The sequence below is a fragment of the Dendrobates tinctorius genome, unplaced genomic scaffold (genome assembly GCF_039654945.1).
Source record: "Dendrobates tinctorius isolate UK_male_01 unplaced genomic scaffold, ASM3965494v1 ptg000058l, whole genome shotgun sequence".
Lineage (NCBI taxonomy): Eukaryota > Metazoa > Chordata > Amphibia > Anura > Dendrobatidae > Dendrobates > Dendrobates tinctorius.
In genome coordinates, this window is record NW_027361726.1 from 17,639,524 (window position 1) to 17,661,424 (window position 21,901).

The window sequence follows — 21,901 nt, forward strand, 5'->3', positions numbered from 1 at the left end:
AGTCAAGATTTTACATAAGGACACTTTGCGAAGATGATGTCTACCTCAAAGGACACTGCAGGAGATCCCGGCTGGGAGCGGTGTCCAGGACTTACGAGAATCTTTGAATGTTTTACTGTAAAGTATTTGATAATGTGCTTTATAAGAGTATTAGTAATTGAGAAATGGCTTTTACAGAGAATTAGGAATGTTTTGATAGAGAATTAAGAATCGAACATGACAGGTGACGGACCAGGTACTTGCGGTCAGCGTCTTGCGTCTAGAAGAGAGAAAAATGATAAAGAAACGTGTACTAGAGAAGGAAAGCTGAATAATACTGAAGTGATAGTGAGTCACAGATAATGGCACTTAGAATGAAAAATTGCACTTTTTGACTTGAAATTTAGATAGTTAAATAAGAATTGTTTGTAACGTTCAAGAATAAGTACCTCCTATACTAGGAAGTTTAGTATAAGAATTGTTTATGCAGAATTATACAATTTTGTATGTTCCTGTACTGTCAACTTTGTTGTCTTGCAGTCCGCGGACATGCTGTGCTTAACGGGGGGGGTATGTGGCGCCCCTGAGGCTCAGTCGCCACAGAGGTACTGCACCTTCTCCTAAGGTGTAGTGCCCCACCATCCAGGTAAGGTGGGAACTCCTTTCCATGCTCCAACACTCGCACCCCACACAACAGGGTAGTTCTGCACAACCACATTGCGGCTCAGTGCTTAGAGAGTAGCAGAGCACCTGTGGTGGTTCCCTGCATGGAACACTGGATGTGCTGGGAGGTGGGTGGAGTTGAGATATATAAAAGAATGGGAAAGTGTAGGATAAGGGGTTCAGTCTGACATAAGGTGAGTGAGGAAGGAAGCCACTCGGGAGGAGTGGGGATCCCTGGAAGGAGGGTTGGAGGAAGGAGTGCTGCAGCTGCCTCAGTGATCTGAGCCAGCTGGCACGGGAAAGGGAAAGAAGGAGAAAGACGTAGAACTGCAACCTAAGCTTCTATAAGAGAGAGAAGGATCAGTACGGAATGAAGGAGTAGTAGAACAGAGAGGAGACGTGGGTTGGAAGAGGAACCCTGCCTATAGGTTCTCAGTGCGAGGCCGGGGCCCGGTCCCCGAGGTTGTATGGACACTTGGGGGACAACAGCAACTGATTTAGAGAGCCGGGACTCAGGAGAAGGGAGTCCCCGAAGCAGGCTACAGCTGTCTGCCATACGAGTAGAGTTCTTGGGAACATCTGACAAGAGGAACTCCAGAGTACCACGGTACTGGAGATCTTCACACTTTAAGGCGCAATAGAGGAGTCGTTCAGGAAAGGTACATGTTGGCGGAGTGTTGGAGGGGAGCTTTCCATCTGGCCTGGAGGTTGACTGAGTCTCTGACCCGGAGGACACGGACTGGAGGCAGGCACCCTTGTGTACCGCAGACTGTGAGTAAAGCTTTGGAACTACAAGTCTCTTTGTCCTCTATTCATTCTTGCGCCAACCTGCTCAGCACTGCTACATCTGGATACCATCCTTTACACTGCCTGCGCCTTTCCACAACCATTACAACAACACTGCCCTGGGACATCAGCCCTGCCTGTGGAGGGCTATACCATCACTGCTGCACCACACCATCTGTCCCAGAGGATCTGTCTGCAGTGTCGGCTTAACACCTCCCTTGCCGAGCACCACAGGTGGCGTCATGAACTATTCCATTCCACATAAACTACATTACATTCCTCCATTACTTGGGCGCCCAGGGCCACGGTCCGGGTCACCGCTACTGTGACACATCCCCTGACACCGGCCCGGTACCAAGTATCCCACAGCCCTGGGAGGGCGACCCACTAGCGTCCGACATAGCGCCTGCTTTGTAACTGTCATCCAGCAGCAGTGTCCTGCGCCGCGCTGCAGTTGCAGCCCTTCTTGGCATTCGCAGTAGTGACGCTGCACACACAGTGGGTCTAGACGGACGCAGCTCCTCTGTCTTAGTTCCTGCTCCTGTGACATTATACCGTGTGTGCATTTACCTGAGGCCTGGGACTCTAACAGGCTCAGCCTTTTTGTATGTTTTTGTTGCGGCGCCTGTGTGTGAACAGAGCCCGCTCTGCACACTTTCGGGTGAAGTTGAACCCATGCGCATTATATCGCCATATTGCTCATCTGCCATTACTCAGCAGCGGTTGTAACACCTACTGCACGGTGGACCCCAAGCAGCGAACGCACTTTATTATTTTTATTTAGTGCGTTCCGCCGTTCCTAACATTATACTAACGCCAGGGTCTGGCTAGTGATGGCAGATCAGCAGCAACTCCTTCAGTGCATTCGCCAGCTAGAGGGCCAGTTGGCTACTCTTGAGAGTGTTATCGCAGCGGCGAAGTCTTCGGAGGCTGCTGTACAGGCGATCGCAGAGGCGGTTTCTCGTATGTCCACGTCCTCCTACGCGCCGACAGTTACCCGCCTCCCGTTGCCCGATAAATTTTCTAGCGATGGCACCTCCTGTAGGGGTTTCGTCAGCCAGTGCTCTATCCAGCTGGAGTTACTGGCTGCGCGATTCCCTATGGAGCGGGCCAAGGTGGGGTTTATTGTTTCCCTTCTGTCGGGCAAGGCGCTGGAGTGGACTACGCCACTATTGGAGCGTGGTGACCCAGAGGTTCGGACCGCTGCTCAGTTTTTAACAGCTATTAAGCAGGTCTTCCTGGGACCACGGGTCACGCACGACACCTCTATACAGCTATTGGCTTTGACTCAGGGATCCCTCTCGGTTAATCAGTATGCCGTTAGTTTTTGTACACTGGCTTCCGAGCTGGAGTGGTCTGACAAAGCCCTCATCCCTGTGTTTTGGAGAGGTTTAGCTGAGCATGTTAAGGATGCTCTTTCTACTAGAGAGGTTCCTGCAAGTCTGGAGGAGCTGATTGCCATTGCCACCCGTATTGATCTCCGTTTTTCGGAGCGCGGGCTGGAGCGTGCTAAATCCAGACGGAAGGTTACTCCGGCTCCCAACCTCTTTGAACCTCTGGAATCACCCGAGCCAGAGTGTTCACTCCCAGAGCCCATGGAGGTGTCTCGCGCCAGTCTCGAGGCGCGTCCGACACCAAGTTCCACTGGCGGCTACCACTGTCAACACTCTGTTCACCAGGATAACGGGGCTCCGCAATGGCCAAACTCTGTGCCGCCGGGCAAGACCTTTGTCCCCCCTCGCCTTCGGCCGAAGGTCCTCGCGTGGGCACAAGCGTCCAGGGCGGGTGGTCACTGTGGCTACATGCAGACCACAAAACTCCTGGCAGGGTCGTATTGGTGGCCGCAAAGGGCTCGGGACATTAAGAAATATATTCAGGCATGCGCCTCGTGTGCTCGGGTAAGCTTCCTTAAACAGAGAGTGGGGACGTTCGCTGACACACCGCGGCGTCCCACTTCAACTTATGCTCCGGGCGGTTTTGCCGCTCCCGTTGTCTCCCACGTGTCCCTTCTTAAACCTGTCGATCTTGCCGCCTCTGATACCTTCCACGTGTCCCGGTTTTCAGTGTCACCTACCTGGACATCAGACTTGCCTTCGGACGAGTCTGAGGCCTATGCCTCTGATGGACACAGGGTGGTGGATTGGAAGGCTCAGAGAGGAGGGGGCCCTAGGAGGGGGGTAATGTTAGGAGTCAGGTTCCTGCGTCTGCTCTGCAGGAATCCAGACCCTTACATTCTGCGGTCTCTTGCTCTTTATCTACCGCAGAGGAGATAGCCCCTGGAGAGATTTGCTGCAAGGCAAAGTCCCTCTGTCCTCCTACTGAGCATGCTCATGAGATGGTTTCCCATTGGAGATTGGGAGTCATGTGCTCAGGTCCTGCTCCAGATCTCATTGGTCCATCTTGGAGATCTGGAAGGTCCCGGCTGCTATTAAAAGCGCGCATGGCCATTCCGCCATGCACTAGTATAGACTATACTGCTATGTGTGAATGGTGACGGATGTATGATTCTAGTGACTGACTTATTATGAAACCCCTTCCCTCTGATATTATGCATGTGATTAGGGTATTAGTTCAGTAGTCTGCGCCAGTCTGTGGCAAGCCTTAGGCCACTGTGCACACCGCACCTCTGCGCTAGCGTCCGACATAGCGCCTGCTGTGTAGCTGTGTCGTCCAGCGGCAGTGTCCTGCGCTGCAGTTGCAGCCCTTCTTGGCGTTCGCAGTAGCGACGCCGCACACACGGTGGGTCTAGACGGACGCAGCCCCTCTGTCTTAGTTCCTGCTCCTGTGACCTTATACCGTGTGTGCATTTACCTGAGGCCTGTGACTCTAACAGGCTCAGCCTTTTTGTATGTTTTTGTTGCGGCGCCTCTGTGTGTGAACAGAGCCCGCTCTGCGCACTTCGGGTGAAGTTGAACCCGTGCGCATTATATCGCCATATTGCTCGTCTGCTATTACTCAGCAGCGGTTGTAACACCTACTGCACGGTGGACCCTGAATGGCGAACGCACTTTATTATTATTTTTATTTAGTGCGTTCCGCCGTTCCTAACACTACATGCAGATGTTGTCCTTGGTGGGATTTTAACCTAGGTCCCCAGCGCTGCAGTGCTAACCACTGAGCCATCGTACCGCCAGGGCGTACAGGAATATAACTAGTATAATACTGCTCCAATTTACAAGACTATAACTACTATAATAGTGATCCAAAGTAGAAAAATATACCTACTATAATACTGTCCCTATGTACAAGAATATAACTACTCTAATACTGCTCCTATGTACAATAATATAACTAATATAAGGCTGGGGTCACACATGCTAGAAACTTGCACAAGTTTCGCATCTCAATACCTGGCACTGCCGCCGGCACTCAGACCAGCTGCATAGAAATACATGCAGCAGCACAATCCGGTCCTGAGTGCCGGCGGCAGTGCCGGGTATTGAGATGCGAGACTTGTGTGAGTTTATAATACTGCTACTATATACAAGAATATAACTACTATAATACTGCTCCCTATGTACAAGAATATAACTATTATAATACTGCTCCTATGTACAAGAATATAACTACTATAATATTGCTCCTATATGCAAGAATATAACTACTATAATACTGCTCCTATATACAAGAATATAACTACTACAATACTGATCCCTATGAAAAAGAATATAACTACTATAATAGTGCCCCTATGTACAAGAATATAACTACTATAATACACTATAATACTGCTTCCTATGTACAAGAATATCTATAATATAGCCACGAAAAAGGGGGGGGGTGAGAGGACCATGCATAACATGAAAGGAGGGTGAGGGGACCATGCATACCACAAAAGGGGGGTGAGGGGACCGTGCACGCCACGAAAGGAGGGTGAGGGGACCGTGCACGCCACGAAAGGGGAGTGAGGGGATCGTGCACGCCACGAAAGGGGAGTGAGGGGATCATGCACGCCACGAAAGGGGAGTGAGGGGATCATGCACGCCACGAAAGGGGAGTGAGGGGATCATGCACGCCACGAAAGGGGAGTGAGGGGATCATGCACGCCACGAAAGGGGAGTGAGGGGATCATGCACGCCACGAAAGGGGAGTGAGGGGATCATGCACCCCTCGAAAGGGGAGTGAGGGGATCATGCACGCCACAAAAGGGGAGTGAGGGGATCATGCACACCACAAAAGGGGAGTGAGGGGATCATGCACACCACAAAAGGGGAGTGAGGGGATCATGCACACCACAAAAGGGGAGTGAGGGGATCATGCACACCACAAAAGGGGAGTGAGGGGATCATGCACACCACGAAAGGGGAGTGAGGGGATCATGCACACCACGAAAGGGGAGTGAGGGGATCATGCACACCACGAAAGGGGAGTGAGGGGATCATGCACACCACGAAAGGGGAGTGAGGGGATCATGCACACCACGAAAGGGGAGTGAGGGGATCATGCACACCACGAAAGGGGAGTGAGGGGATCATGCACACCACAAAAGGGGAGTGAGGGGATCATGCACACCACGAAAGGGGAGTGAGGGGATCATGCACACCACGAAAGGGGAGTGAGGGGATCATGCACACCACGAAAGGGGAGTGAGGGGATCATGCACACCACGAAAGGGGAGTGAGGGGATCATGCACACCACGAAAGGGGAGTGAGGGGATCATGCACACCACGAAAGGGGAGTGAGGGGATCATGCACACCACGAAAGGGGAGTGAGGGGACCATGCATACCACGAAAGGGGGATGATGGGACCATGTATACCAGGATTGAGGGGTGAGCCGTCCATGCATACCAGGATAGGTGGGTGAGGGGACCATGCATACCAGGATAGGTGGGTGAGGGGACCATGCATACCAGGATAGGGGGGTGAGGGTGCCATGCATACCATGATCGGGGGGTGAGGGGACAATACATACCAGGATAGAGATAAGGGGGTACCATACATACCAGGATTGGGGGGTGAGGGGACCATGCATACCAGGATGAGGAATAGGATGCCATGCTTACCAGGATTGGGGGGGTGAGGGTACCATGCATACCAGGATAGGGATGAGGGGTGCCATGCACACCAGGATAGGAGGGGGGCAGCACATACCAGGATGGGAGACCATATACCAATAAAAATGCTCGCCACCCAGCGTAGAACGGGTTCATAGCTAGTAACTACTATAATACTGCTCCCTATGTACAAGAATATAACTACTATAATACTGCCATCACCAGCAATCACAGATGAAGTGTGATACAGGCCCAGACACAGGTGCACAATCAAATAGAGCTTGGGGCAGGGCACCTGTGTCTGGGCCTGTATCACACTTCATCTGTGATTGCTGGTCAGGAGAGTGTGGAGGTCAAATCTGAAATGTCTGTCTGGACCTGGTTGGCCTTTATATGCGCTCACCTTTCTGGCTTCATTGGAGTGATCCAGAAACGCTTCAGGTATAGTGTGCATTTAATATGGTCTTGCTTTTAATACATTTAGGAGTCCGCAATGGCACAGCGAATATAAAAAACAGAGTTGGACTGCCCCACATGAGATTGCCTTGGCGTGGCGGCTCAAGCGATTGATCAATTTTTTGCCAAATATCTCATTTTGAAGACAGCTAGAAATTAATATGTGCATATGCACTTTATGTATTGTGTTCTGACCACAAGCAGCGCTGGCTTCTCCCCTTTTTTTCCTTGATGTTGGTTTGTGGTTGACCACCACTGTTGCCGTGTGCGCTGGGTTATGTTCGACATTTTTTCTGTGTTCACTGTGATTGATCTAGGCTGCTGTGCACACACAGCAGCCCTGCCCTGCCCCAATCTCTATTTGATTGTGCACCTGTGTCTGGGCCTGTATCACACATCATCTGTGATTGCAGGTCAGGAGAGTGTGGAGGTCAAACCTGAAATGTCTGTCTGGTCCTGGTTGGCCTTTATCTGCGCTCACCTTTCTGGCTTCATGGGAGTGATGCAGAAATTCTTCAGGTATAGTGTGCATTTAATATGGTCTTGCTTTTAATACATTTAGGAGGCCGCAATGGCACAGCGAATATAAAAAACATAGAGTAGGACTGCCCCACATGAGATTGCCTTGGCGCGGTGGGGTGGCTCAAACGATTGATCAATTTTTTGCCAAATATCTCATTTTGAATACAGCTAGAAATTAATATATGCATATGCACTTTATGTATTGCGTTCTGACCACAAGCAGCGCTGGCTTCTCCTATTTTTTTACTATAATACTGCTCCTATGTACAAGAATATAACTACTATAATACTGCTCCTATGTAAAAGAATATAACTACTATAATACTGCTCCTATGTACAAGAATATAACTACTATAATACTGCTCCTATTTACAAGGATATAACTACTATAACACTGCTCCTATATTCAAGAATATAACTAATATAATACTGCTTCCTATGTACAAGAATATAACTATTATAATACTGCTCCTATGTACAAGAATATAACATCTTTATTACTGCACTCTATGGGTTACCGTATAATTACTGTCCCTGTCTTTTCTTTAGTTCATTTTGTTTGTATTTTAGTGCTTCCTCATATGTGACCTATACATGGATTAAATGGAAATCTATTAACCCTTCGTTTGCTGGGCTGCAAGGACATGTCACTTATGATCAGTTGATCAGTGTGACCTACGTTATTGCAGCCTTGACTCCTGATCCCATCAGACGCCTTAATTTTCCAAGTCCTCAGTAGGTAAAACGTGGGATAAGGAGTGCAGCTTAACCCCCGATTTCCTTTTTAAAGTAACAGGACCTATCTATGTAGCGGGCGTCATTAAACGCCATTCACCTTAAGTAAAACAGATGCTTGGTGCCTAATACCATCAGGGCTGTTCTGCAAACCACAGTCAGGATGAGTTTATATCCAGGAGGCCAGGACGGGGCTGTCACTACCCCGGCATGGTAATTGCCAAAATTAAGGAATTGAACCACTTTTCCCTTTGTCAGCACGCCCTGTCCTCCGTGTCACTTTCCCTTTGTTAATAAGCAGGCACAATTATAATACAAGGGTCATATTGTTGCTTTTATGACTGAGGCCTGGGCCAGGCTTCATGTGGGATATATGCGTTTGGACAGCGTAAGATTTATGGCGCTGCCAGCAGAAATAATTCCTCTTTTGCTGCGATTAAATTGTTTAATTATTTCCAGCCGTCGTTACTTTTTCTCTTCCACGGCTCACTCAGACAGGAGTTGTGTCAGGATTTGCTCACGGCCGGTCATTGATGGAATTCCTAATTATGGGATCATCTCGAAGCCTCATGCCTTGTAGGCAAGGACCATGGTTACATATATGAAAACTAGATACTTCCCTAAAAGAGACCAACCTATTGTATGATGAGTCGTTTGTGCATTTCCATTGTTTACACATTCTCATATTAACACACCCCTTTATTTGCATATTTTTAAAATTAGAGTTCGCCATTTTTAACAATTTTTTAAAATTCAATTTGCAGTGAATTGATTCACTATGAACTGAAATACTGCAAAGCCTTTAATTGCCTTGAAAAGTCATGGAACACTCTGAGGTGTCTGTGACTGTATCCAAACACTTTTCTGGCTCTTTAAAGCAAACACAGCCTTAGTGATGTCCAAGTTACCTAATGGGTAAATGAATAGTAACTATTCTTCACTGCTGAGCTATCACACACTATCTGTAATATTTATTCAGTGTTTTATTGATTTCTCTCCCATATCTATGGCCAAGCTATCAGCTATGACTATCCAGATTCACTATTTAATGACTGCCGCATTCCCTGTCTTGGCTTTTATATTGGCTATGAAAGTACTTCCTGATTGGCTGTGCTATACTTTTTGATGTGATAGTTGCAAGCAGGCTTGAACTGGCCCACAGAACAGTAGAATCCTCCAGAGGGAACCTGTACAAGTTTGGGCCATCACCCTCTCATACGACCAGTACTTGGCACTATATACATGAATCACTATGTACAGATAAAGGCGGCATCTTTCTAATTTAACAATACACCCAGTTCATTGGTATATAAATTTGTGATTGAGGATAATGACTCTTTTGCATGGAGGGGAAAAGTAGGGCCCTAGAAATGGTTACTGGTGGGACCTTGGCACCCATAACAGACACTGGTTGCAGGCCAGTATGGGAAAGCCCATGCCTGAGGCCAAGTGAGTCTTCTCTGACCAATGCTTTTTAATGGCTGCTACATTCCCTGCCCCAGCTTTTATACTGGATATGAAAGTCAGTCATAATTAAGTGTGTGATATCATGTGATGTGATAGTTTTAGGCTACCATGGGAAAGCCCATGTAGCCTGAACTTGAGGTCATGTGAACTTTCTCTGGCGGATGCTTTAATGGCTGCGATATTTCCTGCCTCAGCTTTTATACTGGCTATGAAAGTCCCTCATAATTAACTGTGCTCTACCATGTGATGTGATAGTTGCAGAGCATTATGGAGAAGCCAGTGTAGCCACACCTGAGGCCATGTGAGCCTTCTCTGGTCAATGCAATCCTCAACAATGTGTATAATAGCAATGAGTGTTTTTGGGGAGAATTTTAGAGTTAATTGTTCGAATTCACCAAACTCGACAAAAATTCTATTGGCATCAAATCGATTTGTTCATGTCTGATACCTTCTGCTGTTTTAGAGACTAAATCACTATCTATATTAATATCTACATGTGATTATGTAAATATTTATGTACATGGTAATTTATCTGTATAATTCTAAAATCCATTGTTTTAAATTCATTTAGCAAATCAATACATATGAAAAAAGGCAACTTTGTAATATGTTTTCTGGGGGAAATTTGTTTCTTTCAACTCCTGGACTGATCTTTCAATCTCAATTCAATGGTAACAGCTGTAAAATTTGTATTTAGAGTAGACAGATTTTCCCATTATTGAGATAGCAAATAACAGTTGGTGCTTATAAGATTCTATGAAGAGGACAGAGGGAGGAACTGGGGTAACACAGACAAGATCTCCTGAAATTGCTGTTACATAATAAATCTACAGTAACAAATATTTATAGTGAAATTGTTTCTGGGGAACTTGAAGCAGAATCTCTATATCTGCCTATAGCTCCTCCCTCTCCATAGAATCTTATAAGCACTAACAGTCATCTATCTTAGTAATGGGAAATCTGTCCTCAATAAATAAAGAATTTACCTCTAAATAAAGAGTGAACGATCAATCTAGGAGGAGAAAAAAGCACAAGTTATAAGTTGTTTTATAAAGTTGTTGATATTGATGTGTACTATTGATTTTATAAATAAAAATTAAATTACTAGTTACATTTGAACTACTGAGACAGCTTGATGATGGCACCACCTCATCGTTTATGTGTATTGTTTTATTGGGTACTTTATTTGGATCTAAAACACCATCTGCATCAATGTGTACACCTGCTCACCTCAAATAGAGGCAGATGTGTATGTGAATTTGTGTGAACATTGATTGGTTATGATGTGTAAAATATCCAAAAACATGAACTAAACTACTAAGACAATCTGATCATACACATCCCTGCCCTGACCACATTTATGTGTTTTGTAATTATAGAGATCTTATTTAGATCTAACGCACCATCTCCATCAAAATGTACATTTTCTTCCCTTCATTAGTAAAAACACATTTGAAAGGTTGACTCACCAAACCCTGACTAATGCACTAGCAGGACGCAGCAGACCTCCATTGATAAAGGCTGGGGCAGCACAGGTGCAAACCACTGATGAAAACAGCCAGTAACCCAAGAGGGTCTGGCTGCCTAGTGGAAAAAATGCACACAAATAGGGCTTGCATAGGACATCAGTCACACAGATAAGTGTGGTGCACAGTGTCTGAACAGCCTATTTATGACGCCCATAGCATTAGCAGGCGGGCTGCTCAGCACTATATGTATGCATCACACAGAAAAAACCAAGCCAACATAAAGAGGTCTAGCTGCATCCTGCAAAAATGAAAAAAAGTGAAAAAAGATAAAAAGTTATGGGGTATTAGTTACTATTTTGGCCAAAGCAGATAGGCTCGCAACCCAACGTCAAGGGTCCCCAAATTTTGCAAGTCCCTAACACTAAATCTGAATAGCGCACATAAGGAAAAAATTTCCAAAAATTAAAAAAAAAAAAGCACATTTGAAAGGTTGACTCACCAAACCCTGACTAATGCACTAGCAGGATGCAGCAGACCTCCATTGATATTTTTTTCCTTATGTGCGCTATTCACATTTAGTGTTAGGGACTCACAAAATTTTGGGACCCTTGACGTTGGGTTGCGAGCCTATCTGCTTTGGCCAAAATAGTAACTAATACCCCATATCTATTTATCTTTTTGCACTTTTTATCATTTTTTGCAGGATGCAGCTAGACCTCTTTAAGGTGGCTTGTTTTTTTCTGTGTGATGCATACATATAGTGCTGAGCAGCCCGCCTGCTAAAACTATGGGTGTCATTAATAGACTGTTCAGACACTTTGCACCACACTTATCTGTGTGACTGATGTCCTATGCAAGCCCTATTTGTGTGCATTTTTTCCACTAGGCAGCCAGACCCTCTTGGGTTACTGGCTGTTTTCATCAGTGGTTTGCACCTGTGCTGCCCCAGCATTTATCAATGGCGGTCTGCTGCGTCCTGCTAGTGCATTAGTCAGGGTTTGGTGAGTCAACCTTTCAAATGTGTTTTTTTTAATTTTTTTTATTTTTGGAAATTTTTTTCCTTATCTGCGCTTCCCTTCATTAGTGTCAGATATGTGAAACGTTTGATGTAGATGAAGAAAATTTGCAAATGTCTGGAGTCTGAATCTTCTGATGTGAAGATTAGAGATGAGCGAATATTTCAATGCTCGTCAAATTTGCAATATTCGCTGATTAATTTGTCGAATATTTGCCGAACATTACCGAACGCCTTTCACCGCAATGGGAGATAAAGACAAACGCATGCACAACACTTTAGAACGGCCCCAAATGCTGCCAAAACACATCAAATGAGGGATAGACACCAGGAAAGTGGCTTCAATTCACCCACAGTACAAATTGCAGCATGGAACAGCAGCAATCAGCCAGGCATGGGCATTGGGGTCTGGGACAGCATTTACAACTTTCAATTGAATATCACATTAAGACGAGGTGGGTGAGAGATCGGTGTAGGCCTCATGTGCTGGGAGCCCTGATACCACATGCAACACCTCTACCTGATTTCATGCTGAGCCACACTCAGATGGCACAAATATCAGTTTTCTCGACTACCAGTGTGACAAAAATTTAAAGATAGTAACACGGGTAGTTGAGTCCAAGGAAGTGGAGGCCTGACGGTCTCGGAGGCCTACTGCTACAGGCAATACGCATGAAGGAGACCCAACCAGGAGTGTTCAAATTTCCAAAAATTATTGGCAGACACCACAAAAGTGACATCAATTTCACCACTGTAGTAGTATAATAGGGACCGACAGGTCTTTCATTACATGAAATCCAGTAGATGGACACCCTACAAGGAGTGTTCACATTTAAAGAAATGAGGACCTTATAATATCAAAGTGGCATCAATTTCACCACAGTAAAAATAGCATAATAGGGGCCGACAGGTCTTCCACTACACCCAATCCAGCAGATGGACACCCAACCAGGAGTGTTCACATTTTAAAAAATGAGGGCCTGACACCATCGAAGTGGAATAGCTATCACTAGAATAGAAATAGTATAATTGGGACCGACACATCTTCCATGTCCTGTGTCACATCATCAATAAACACTAGTGACCCAGTGCCACTGGCAGCCTTGCATGCCCAAGCCATCACACTGCCTCCGCCGTGTTTTACAGATGATGTGGTATGCTTTGGACCATGAGCTGTACCACGCCTTCGCCATACTTTTCTCTTTCCATCATTCTGGTAGAGGTTGATCTTGGTTTCATCTGTCCAAAGAATGTTCTTCCAGAACTGTGCTGGCTTTTTTATGTCATGATCCAGCGTGGATCTGACAGATTAAATGGAAAAGTGAACTTTTTTTCCTTTCGCTGTGTGCCAAAGTGTGATTGCCCCTGGTGGCCATTAGAATTATTACACGTGGTGTCGTTCATTCTAAGTTGCCCCGGTGGTGGTGAGTGGTATCGCACCTTAGTTTTAGGGTTAATGTGCACGCAATTACAAATCAGGTGTTAGGCTCTATAAAAGGGAGCCAGGTGGGTTCAATCACTGTTGGTGATATTGATTGTGTGTTAGTCATTCACAAGGAAGCCTGGGTGAAAGTAGGAGCTGAACATGAGTCCTGCGCAGCCCAGCCAGAGGGGACGAGTGGCAGCTATGTGGTCTGCAGGAAGGGCTGGCATGTCGTGGTGGAGTCACAGTTTATGGTGTCGGCAGGAAGTGCTTGCATGGCTTGGTGGAGTGACGACTATGGAGAGAGCTGTACTCAGCATGCGGGACGGTTGCTGAGAGCTGGACTCAAGCATGCTTGACTTTTTGGGCAGGAGCTGAACTCATCTTTGGGACTCTGTTACTGGACTTCTGCAATTGGTGGTGGACTCTGCTCCAAGGCTGCACTATGGTGAAGGATCCAGTTATGGTGATGGATCCGGGTGGAGGAGAAGATCCACACAGGTGGTGGGCTCTGTTGCTAGGAGCGTACGCAACAGAGCAAAGCTAAGTGGTGCTTCCCCTGTTTTGTCATCTTTCCTCATGTGTGTTTTAGTGCAGTGGTGGGATTAGTTTCCACACCGACCAATTCCCTAGTGAGGGTTTAGGTCAGGATGAGCTAGGGTTTTTAGGTTCCTGTTGCGCGCTCGGTGCGGAACCTGCATAGGGAACGTTAGGAGTGCAGGGACACTGGCTTAGGGGAGCTCAAGAGGTCTCCACTTCCCTATTCCCTATCGCAGGGCCCACCATTGTTAATGTTTCCCAGGTTTCCCTTATTGTTTAAATTCGCCTTACTTGGAGGCGGGGTTTCCAGACTTGTATATACGTGTAATGTCTTAATTCGCCAGTTGGAGGCGGTGTATCCAGCTGCACGTGCTTATTATTTAAATTCGCCCCACTGGAGGCGGTGTATCCAGGGTCACGTGCGTCACACGGGTTCGCCTTGCGGTAGTCGCTGCGTCCAGAGACACACGTGACCGTGACATTTTAGATGTTTTTTTTAGCAAAGTCCAGTCTAGCCTTTTGATTCTTGATGCTTATGAGTGGCTTGCACCATGCAGTGAACCCTCTGTATTTACAGTACTTTCATGCAGTCTTCTCTTCATGGTAGATTTGGATATTGATACGCCTACCTCCTGGAGAGTGTTGTTCACTTGGTTGGCTGTTGTGAAGGGGTTACTCTTCACCATGGAGATTATTCTGAGATGATCCACCACTGTTGTCTTCCGTGGGCGCCCAGGTCTTTTTGCATTGATGAGTTCACCAGTGCTTTCTTTCTCAGGATGTACCAAACTGTAGATTTTGACGCTCCTAATGTTGTAGCAATTTCTCGGATGGGTTTTTTCTGTTTTTGCAGCTTAAGGATGGCTTGTTTCACCTGCATGGAGAGCTCCTTTGACCGAATGTTTCCTTCACAGCAAAACCTTCCGAATGCAAGCACCACACCTCAAATCAACTCCAGGCCTTTTATCTGCTTAATTGAGAATGACATAACGAAGGGATTGCCCACACCTGTCCATGAAATAGCCTTGAAGTCAATTGTCCAATTACTTTTGGTCCCTTTAAAAACAGGGTGGCACGTTAAGGAGCTGAAACTCCTAAACCCTTCATCCAATTTTAATGTGGATACCCTCAAATGAAAGCTGAAAGTCTGAATTTCAACTGCATCTGAATTGTTTTGTTTAAAATTAATTGTGGTAATGTCAGAACCAAAATTAGAAAAATGTTGTCTCTATCCAAATATATATGGACCTAACTGTATGTACCCATCCAGGTTCTCATATTGTAGTTATGTCCCTATGCAGATCACTATATTGTAGTTATGTCCCCATCCAGATCCCTATATTGTAGTTATTGCCCCATTCAGGTTTTCATATTGTAGTTATGTCCCCATATTTTAGTTATGCCCCCTAGCCAGGTCCCCATATTGTAGTTACCGTATATACTCGTGTATAAGCCGACCCATGTATAAACCGACTCCCCCTAATTTTGCCACAAAAAACTGAGAACTTATTGACTCACGTATAAGCCTAGGGTTAAATGGTGGTACAAGAAGATGCTCCATAGATAAATCCCCCCATATGCTCCTGCACAAGGGTTCATGCTGGCCCAAGAAGATGCTCCATAAATACCCCCCATATGCTGCTCCACAAGGGTTTATGCTGCCCCATAAATACCCCTCATATGTTGCTCCACAAGGGTTAATGCTGCCCCATAAATACCCCCCATATGCTGCTCCACAAGGGTTAATGCTGCCCCATAAATACCCCCCCATATGATGCTCCACAAGGGTTAATGTTGCCCAATAAATACCCCCCATATGCTGCTCCACAAAGGTTAATGTTGCCCCATAAATACCCCTCATATGCTGCTGCACAAATGTAGTAATGGCCCAGATTGGGGGGTGGTCCACTGCTTACCGTGCACAGACGACACAAAAACGAGACGTTGGCAGATTTTCGGGTACAACAGGTCTGAGTTTATTGGCCGTCCTCCTGACGACCGCAGCCATACACCGCAGCACCTTTACAGCTCTCCGTATTCAGGCCCGGGTACCTGCACCTTCCTTCTGTCGTAGTGACGTTCCTCACGGCTTTTTCACTGGGGCTGCCCTAGGCCTATCTACCACCAGCGCTTCACCAGTCCGGGGTCGTCGTCAATTTGGTACCCCCCCGGGGCCTCGTCTGTTCTGCAGTTCTTCGTGTCGGGGCCACCCCCTGACTTCTTCTCTCCTCAGTCCCCTGGTCGAGCTCCCCACTGCTGTTCATTCTCCTTCACTGTCTCTTCTCCTCCTGAGCTCCTCCCAGGACTGGAAACGTCTGGAACCCCGTCCTGTCCTATTTATCTCCCTGCTCGGGAAATCCCCTCCTGGGTTCCTGTCTCCTGCCCCCCATGACTAAGCGTTTTCGTAGCCTTAAGCTGCTGTCAAGTCCTGTTCTCACGCTCCCTCCTGTCATCTTGTGGTCAAACTTAGGTACTGCACTCCTTTTCCATTTTCCCCAGCTGTTTCCCTTTTGTCATTACAAACATCCGTCTACAGTGCACCAATCGTCCCTTCTCCCTACAGACAAGTCCGTCCATCAGGTCACCTTCCCTACACAAGGGTTAATGCTGCCCCATAAGATGCTCCATAAATACCCCTTATTTGCTGCTGCTGCAATAAAAAAAAATGATATATTCACCTCTCCGTTGCTGGGGGCCAGGTGCCGGTGTCCTGAGCCCCTGGCAGTGGCGATATTCACCTGTCCCCGTTCCAAGCCATGCACCGCTGTGTTTCCCGGATCTCTGCATTGACAGCAGAGGGTGTGCACTGACTACGTCATCGCGCCCTCTGCCGTCACAGCAGGAGGACCCGGAGACACAGCAGTGCACAGCTTGGAATGGGGACAGGTGAATATCACTCTGCCCCCGCCATACTCACCCCTCCTAGCCACAAGGTCTTCTCTGCAGCGGCAGCCCCTGCTTCTCCCTCTGCCATCTGCTCCCTGCATTCAGCTGGTCACGTGGTACCGCTCATTAAATATGTGCATATTCATGAGTTTAATGAGCGGTACCACGTGACCGCTGAATGCAGGAAGCAGATGGCAGAGGGAGATGCAGGGGCTGCAGAGAAGTGCCAGGAGAGGTGAGCATGGTCTCTGACCCCCCGCTCCCCCGCCCACCCCTGGTATATGACTCGCGTATAAGCCAAGAGGGGGGACTTTCAGCCCCCCAAAAATCTCGCCTTATACGCGAGTATTTACGGTATATCCTCATCCAAATCCCTGTATTGTAGTTATGCCCCATCCAGGTACTCATATTGTAGTTATGTCCTCATATTGTAGTTATGACCCCATTCTGGTCCCCATATTGTAAATATGTCCCCATCCAGGTCCTAATATTGTAGTTATGTCCCTATATTTTAAAGGAGGAAAATAGATAAAAAAAGGAAGAAAAATTTGGGGTCAATTCTGTACTAATAACCCCCATCCTGGTATACATATGTCCAAATCCAGGTATACATGGTCCCCTCATCCCTATCCTGGTATGATTAGTGCCCATCCTCATCCTGGTATGCAAGGCCCCCTCATCCCTATTCTGGTATGCATAGTGCCCATCCCCATCCTGGTTTGCGTGGCCCCCTCATCCCCATCCTGGTTTGCATGGTCCCCTCAACCCCATCCTGGTTTGTGTGGCCCCCTCATCCCTTTCCTGACTTGTGTAGCCCCCTCATCCCCATCCTGGTAGGCGTGGCCCCTTCATCCCCATCCTGGTTGGCGTGGCCCCCTCATCCCCATCCTGATATGCATGACCCTCATCCCTGTCCTGGGATGCATAGCCCCCTCATCCCTTTCCTGGTATGCATGACTCTCATCCCTATCCTCGTATGCATGGCTCCCATCCTCATCCTAATATGCATGGCCCCCATCCCCATCCTAGTATGTATGGCCTCCATCCCCATCCTTTTAAGCATGACCCCATCAGAAAAACATTAAAAAACATTCTTCTTACCTTCCCTCTGCTCCCTCGCAGCATCCTGTTCTGATGCGAGCTGCTGATTTATGCTTGTAAGCAGCTCATGGCAGTGACGTCATGTGCTGCTCACAAGTAGAGCACAGATGCTGGAATACACACTGCTGTCCACCCCGGGACATACACATATTCACACCTGTCTGACACTATGTAAGGAAAGCTGGGTGTAGCTGATGATACAGATCCACATATGATCTCCATAAAACTGTGCACATGATTGTGATGGGAGGCAGATTATGTTGTCATCAGATTGTCTCCGTTGTTTTTTTGATGTTTGATAAACACCATCTACATCAATAGTTACATATACTCACACATGCCACAGGTTAAGGAAAGCTGGGTGTACATATTAGTCTTTGACAGCATATGAATCAGTTTCTACATTCATGGCCGAAAGGGTTGGCAGAATTTGTTCCAGAAAATGAAGTATTTCTCCCAGAAAATTATTGCAATTCCACATGTATTTCATAGACAAATTTATTTCCAATGTGTTTATTGGAACAGCACAAAACGTACAGAGAAAACAAGACAATTTGGACATAAATTTCACCCCCCAAAAAATGGGCCGGTCAAAATAGTTGGCACCTTTCCAAAATTGTGTGTAAAAAAAACTTTGTTTCAAGCATGTAATGCTCATTCAAACTCACCTGTGGCAAGTAACAGGAGTGGGTAATATGAAAATCACCCCTGAAACCAGATAAACAGGGAAGAAGTTCACGCAATCTTTGCATGATGAGTCTGTATGTGCTACACTAAGCATGGAGAACAAAAAAAGGAGATGAGACCAATATATAGCTTTTTGGTAAAGCACATCATGCTAATGTTTACCGAAAACAGAATGAGGCCTACAATGAAAATAACACCGTACCTACAGTTAAATATGGTGGCGGGTGACAGATGTTCTGGAGTTGTTTTGCTGCCTCTGGCACTGGGTGCCTTGACTGTGTGCAAGGCATCATGAAATCCAAAGATTACCAAAGGATTTTGGGTGGCAATGTAGTGCCCAGTGTCAAAAAGCTGGGTGTGTGTCCCAGGTCATGGGTCTTGCAGAAGAACAATGACCCCAAACATACTTCAAGAAATGGATGGAAACAAAGGTCTGGAGAGTTCTGAAGTGGCAGCAATGAGTTTGGATCTAAATCTCTTTGATCACCTGTGGAGAGTTCTTACAATTGCCAATGGGAGAAGACGCCTACACGTGAGACAGGGAGCAGTTTGTAAGAAGGGTTGCCCAAGATCCAAACTGAGAGGCGTAAGAAGCTTTTGGATGGTTATAGGAAGCAATTGATTGCAGTTATTCATATAAAAGGGTGCAACTAATTAGTAGATTGAGGATGACGACAATTTTGTCACTATCATTTTTCAGGTTTTCGGGGAAATTATGTTCAATTTTCTTTTTTTTTAGATCTCACTTTTTGCATTGTTACAATAAACACAAAGAAAATAAGCCTGTATGTAACAAAACATGAGGAATTGCACAAATTTACTGGGAGAAATGCTTCATTTTCTGGCACAATTTCAAGGGTGCTAACTAGAGTTGAGCGAAACGGGTCGAAAAAATTCAAAAGTCGCCGACTTTTGACAAAGTCGGGTTTCATGAAACGAAACCCGACCCTAGGATGAGGTCGGCCACGAGGTCGGCGACTTGCCCGCCAAAGTCGCGTTTCAAAAGTTTGTTTTGCGCTCTTTTTCAGCCAATCAGGATCCACGGACACTGTGGGCAACGTGATGACATAGGCACGGGTCACCACCATCTTTCAGAAGGGCATGCAAGTGATTGGCTTGCTTTGGTGGGCGTCACAGGGGGTATAAAAGAGCGTGCACGCCGACCGCCATCTTACTTCTGCCGATCTTAGCATAGGGAGAGGTTGCTGCTGATTCTGTAGGGAGAGCGTTAGGCAGGGAAGAAGACAGAAAAACTGCTTCTGCTGCTAGCGATTTGGCCTGCACAACACACCAGTCACTGTGTGTGCAGTGCAAGGGGAGGCTATAAAGTGGTGTATCACTGGTGTTGGTTGTTGGGCTGCCTTCTAAGGCTTCCTGACAGGCTGGCATTGCTGTTTACCCACTGCTCCGCAAACTGCTTTTTTAAAAGCAATCCAATCTCCCTTATCCTCTAGTCACTTTGGTCACAGCTGCGCCATCGAGCCTGTCACATAGCGCTCAGATATTCATTGGGCCTCAAACTGCTTTTTTAAAAGCAAGCCCAATTTTTTTTTTTGTCCTGCTGAGAAGAAAAAAAAACTGCTTCTGCTGCTGATAGCAATTTGGCCTGCACAACACACCAGTCACTGTGTGTGCAGTGCAAGGGGAGGCTATATTGTGGTGTATCAGTAGTGTTGGTTGTTGGGCTGCCTTTTAAGGCTTCCTGACAGGCTGGCATTGCTGTTTACCCACTGCTCCGCAAACTGCTTTTTTAAAAGCAATCCAATCTCCCTTATCCTCTAGTCACTTTGGTCACAGCTGTGCCATTGAGCCTGTCACATAGCGCTCAGATATCAGTGGGCCTCACACAATCCAAAAGTGTCCAGTGTCCAAAAGTGTGTGCAGAGATTCAAAATCTCACTTATCCTCTAGTCACTTAGTTCACAGCTGTGCCATCGAGCCTGTCACATAGCGCTCAGATATCAGTGGGCCTCACACAATCCAAAAGTGTCCAGTGTCCAAAAGTGTGTGCAGAGATTCAAAATCTCACTTATCCTCTAGTCACTTAGGTCACAGCTGTGCCATCGAGCCTGTCACATAGCGCTCAGATATCAGTGGGCCTCACACAATCCAAAAGTGTCCAGTGTCCAAAAGTGTGTGCAGAGATTCAAAATCTCCCTTATCCTCTAGTCACTTAGGTCACAGCTGTGCCATCGAGCCTGTCACATAGCGCTCAGATATTCATTGGGCCTCACACAATCCAAAAGTGTCCAGTGTACAAAAGTGTGTGCAGAGATTCAAAATCTCACTTATCCTCTAGTCACTTGGGTCACAGCTCTGCCATCGAGCCTGTCACATAGCGCTCAGATATCAGTGGGCCTCACACAATCCAAAAGTGTCCAGTGTCCAAAAGTGTGTGCAGAAATTCAAAATCTCCCCTGTCCTATAGACACCTTGTACCTTGTTTTACATACTATATAGTTTGTTGGATTTTGTCTACATTTCTACCAAAAATGAGGAAGGCTGGTGGAAGAGGCCGTGGAATTGGGCGGGGGTTGGCAGCTGGTAATGATGGTGTTGGTGGTGGATCTGATGGTAGTGGCAAGAGCAAAATAGGACCGAATGCAGGAGGTGTTGAGCCTGCGTCATCGTCTGGCTACATAAGGCCTCGAACGCTTAGTTTTCTAGGAGTTGGCAAACCGCTTTTAAAGCCAGAGCATCAGGAAAAAGTTTTGTCTTACATTGCTGACTCAGCCTCCAGCTCTATCGCCTCCTCTTCTTCAGTTGTAAAAAGTAAAAGCACTGAGTCGTCATTGGAGGCTCATGTTCATGAACCACACCTTTCCTTGTGTCCTTCACCCCAACCAAGATTGAAGGATGACGCAGGCCATACTACTGATTACTCCATGGAGCTGTTTTCACATACCATGCCTGGATTATCAAGTGAAATGGTGAATTACCCAGGCCAAGATGAATCTGACATGGAGTGCACTGATGCACAGCCGCTGATGGATGATTCTGCTGGTACATTCACTCAGAGCACTACATTGTCCTCGCAGTGTACAGAGCCAGATTCTGACCCTGATGAGACTCAGGTGCCCCTTCCCGCACACTATACCACCATACACGGTGACACAGAGGAAGGTGCACATGACATAGAAGAGGAGGTGATGGATGACCCAGTTGTTGACCCAGA

The 21,901-nt window shown here is 46.6% G+C and overlaps 2 long non-coding RNA genes across 2 annotated transcripts in view; one reads left to right on the forward strand and one right to left on the reverse strand.

Annotated features, from left to right (window-relative positions):
* LOC141092226 (uncharacterized) overlaps positions 1-11,077 on the reverse strand; it is a 90,838-nt gene extending 79,761 nt beyond the window's left edge. The window contains exon 1 of the long non-coding RNA XR_012232716.1: positions 11,009-11,077. This is a non-coding gene — a long non-coding RNA (uncharacterized lncRNA). The remainder of the gene's footprint in view (positions 1-11,008) is intronic.
* Positions 6,743-21,901, forward strand: part of LOC141092227 (uncharacterized) — a 37,538-nt gene continuing 22,379 nt past the window's right edge. Inside the window, exon 1 of the long non-coding RNA XR_012232717.1 lies at positions 6,743-6,866. This is a non-coding gene — a long non-coding RNA (uncharacterized lncRNA). The remainder of the gene's footprint in view (positions 6,867-21,901) is intronic.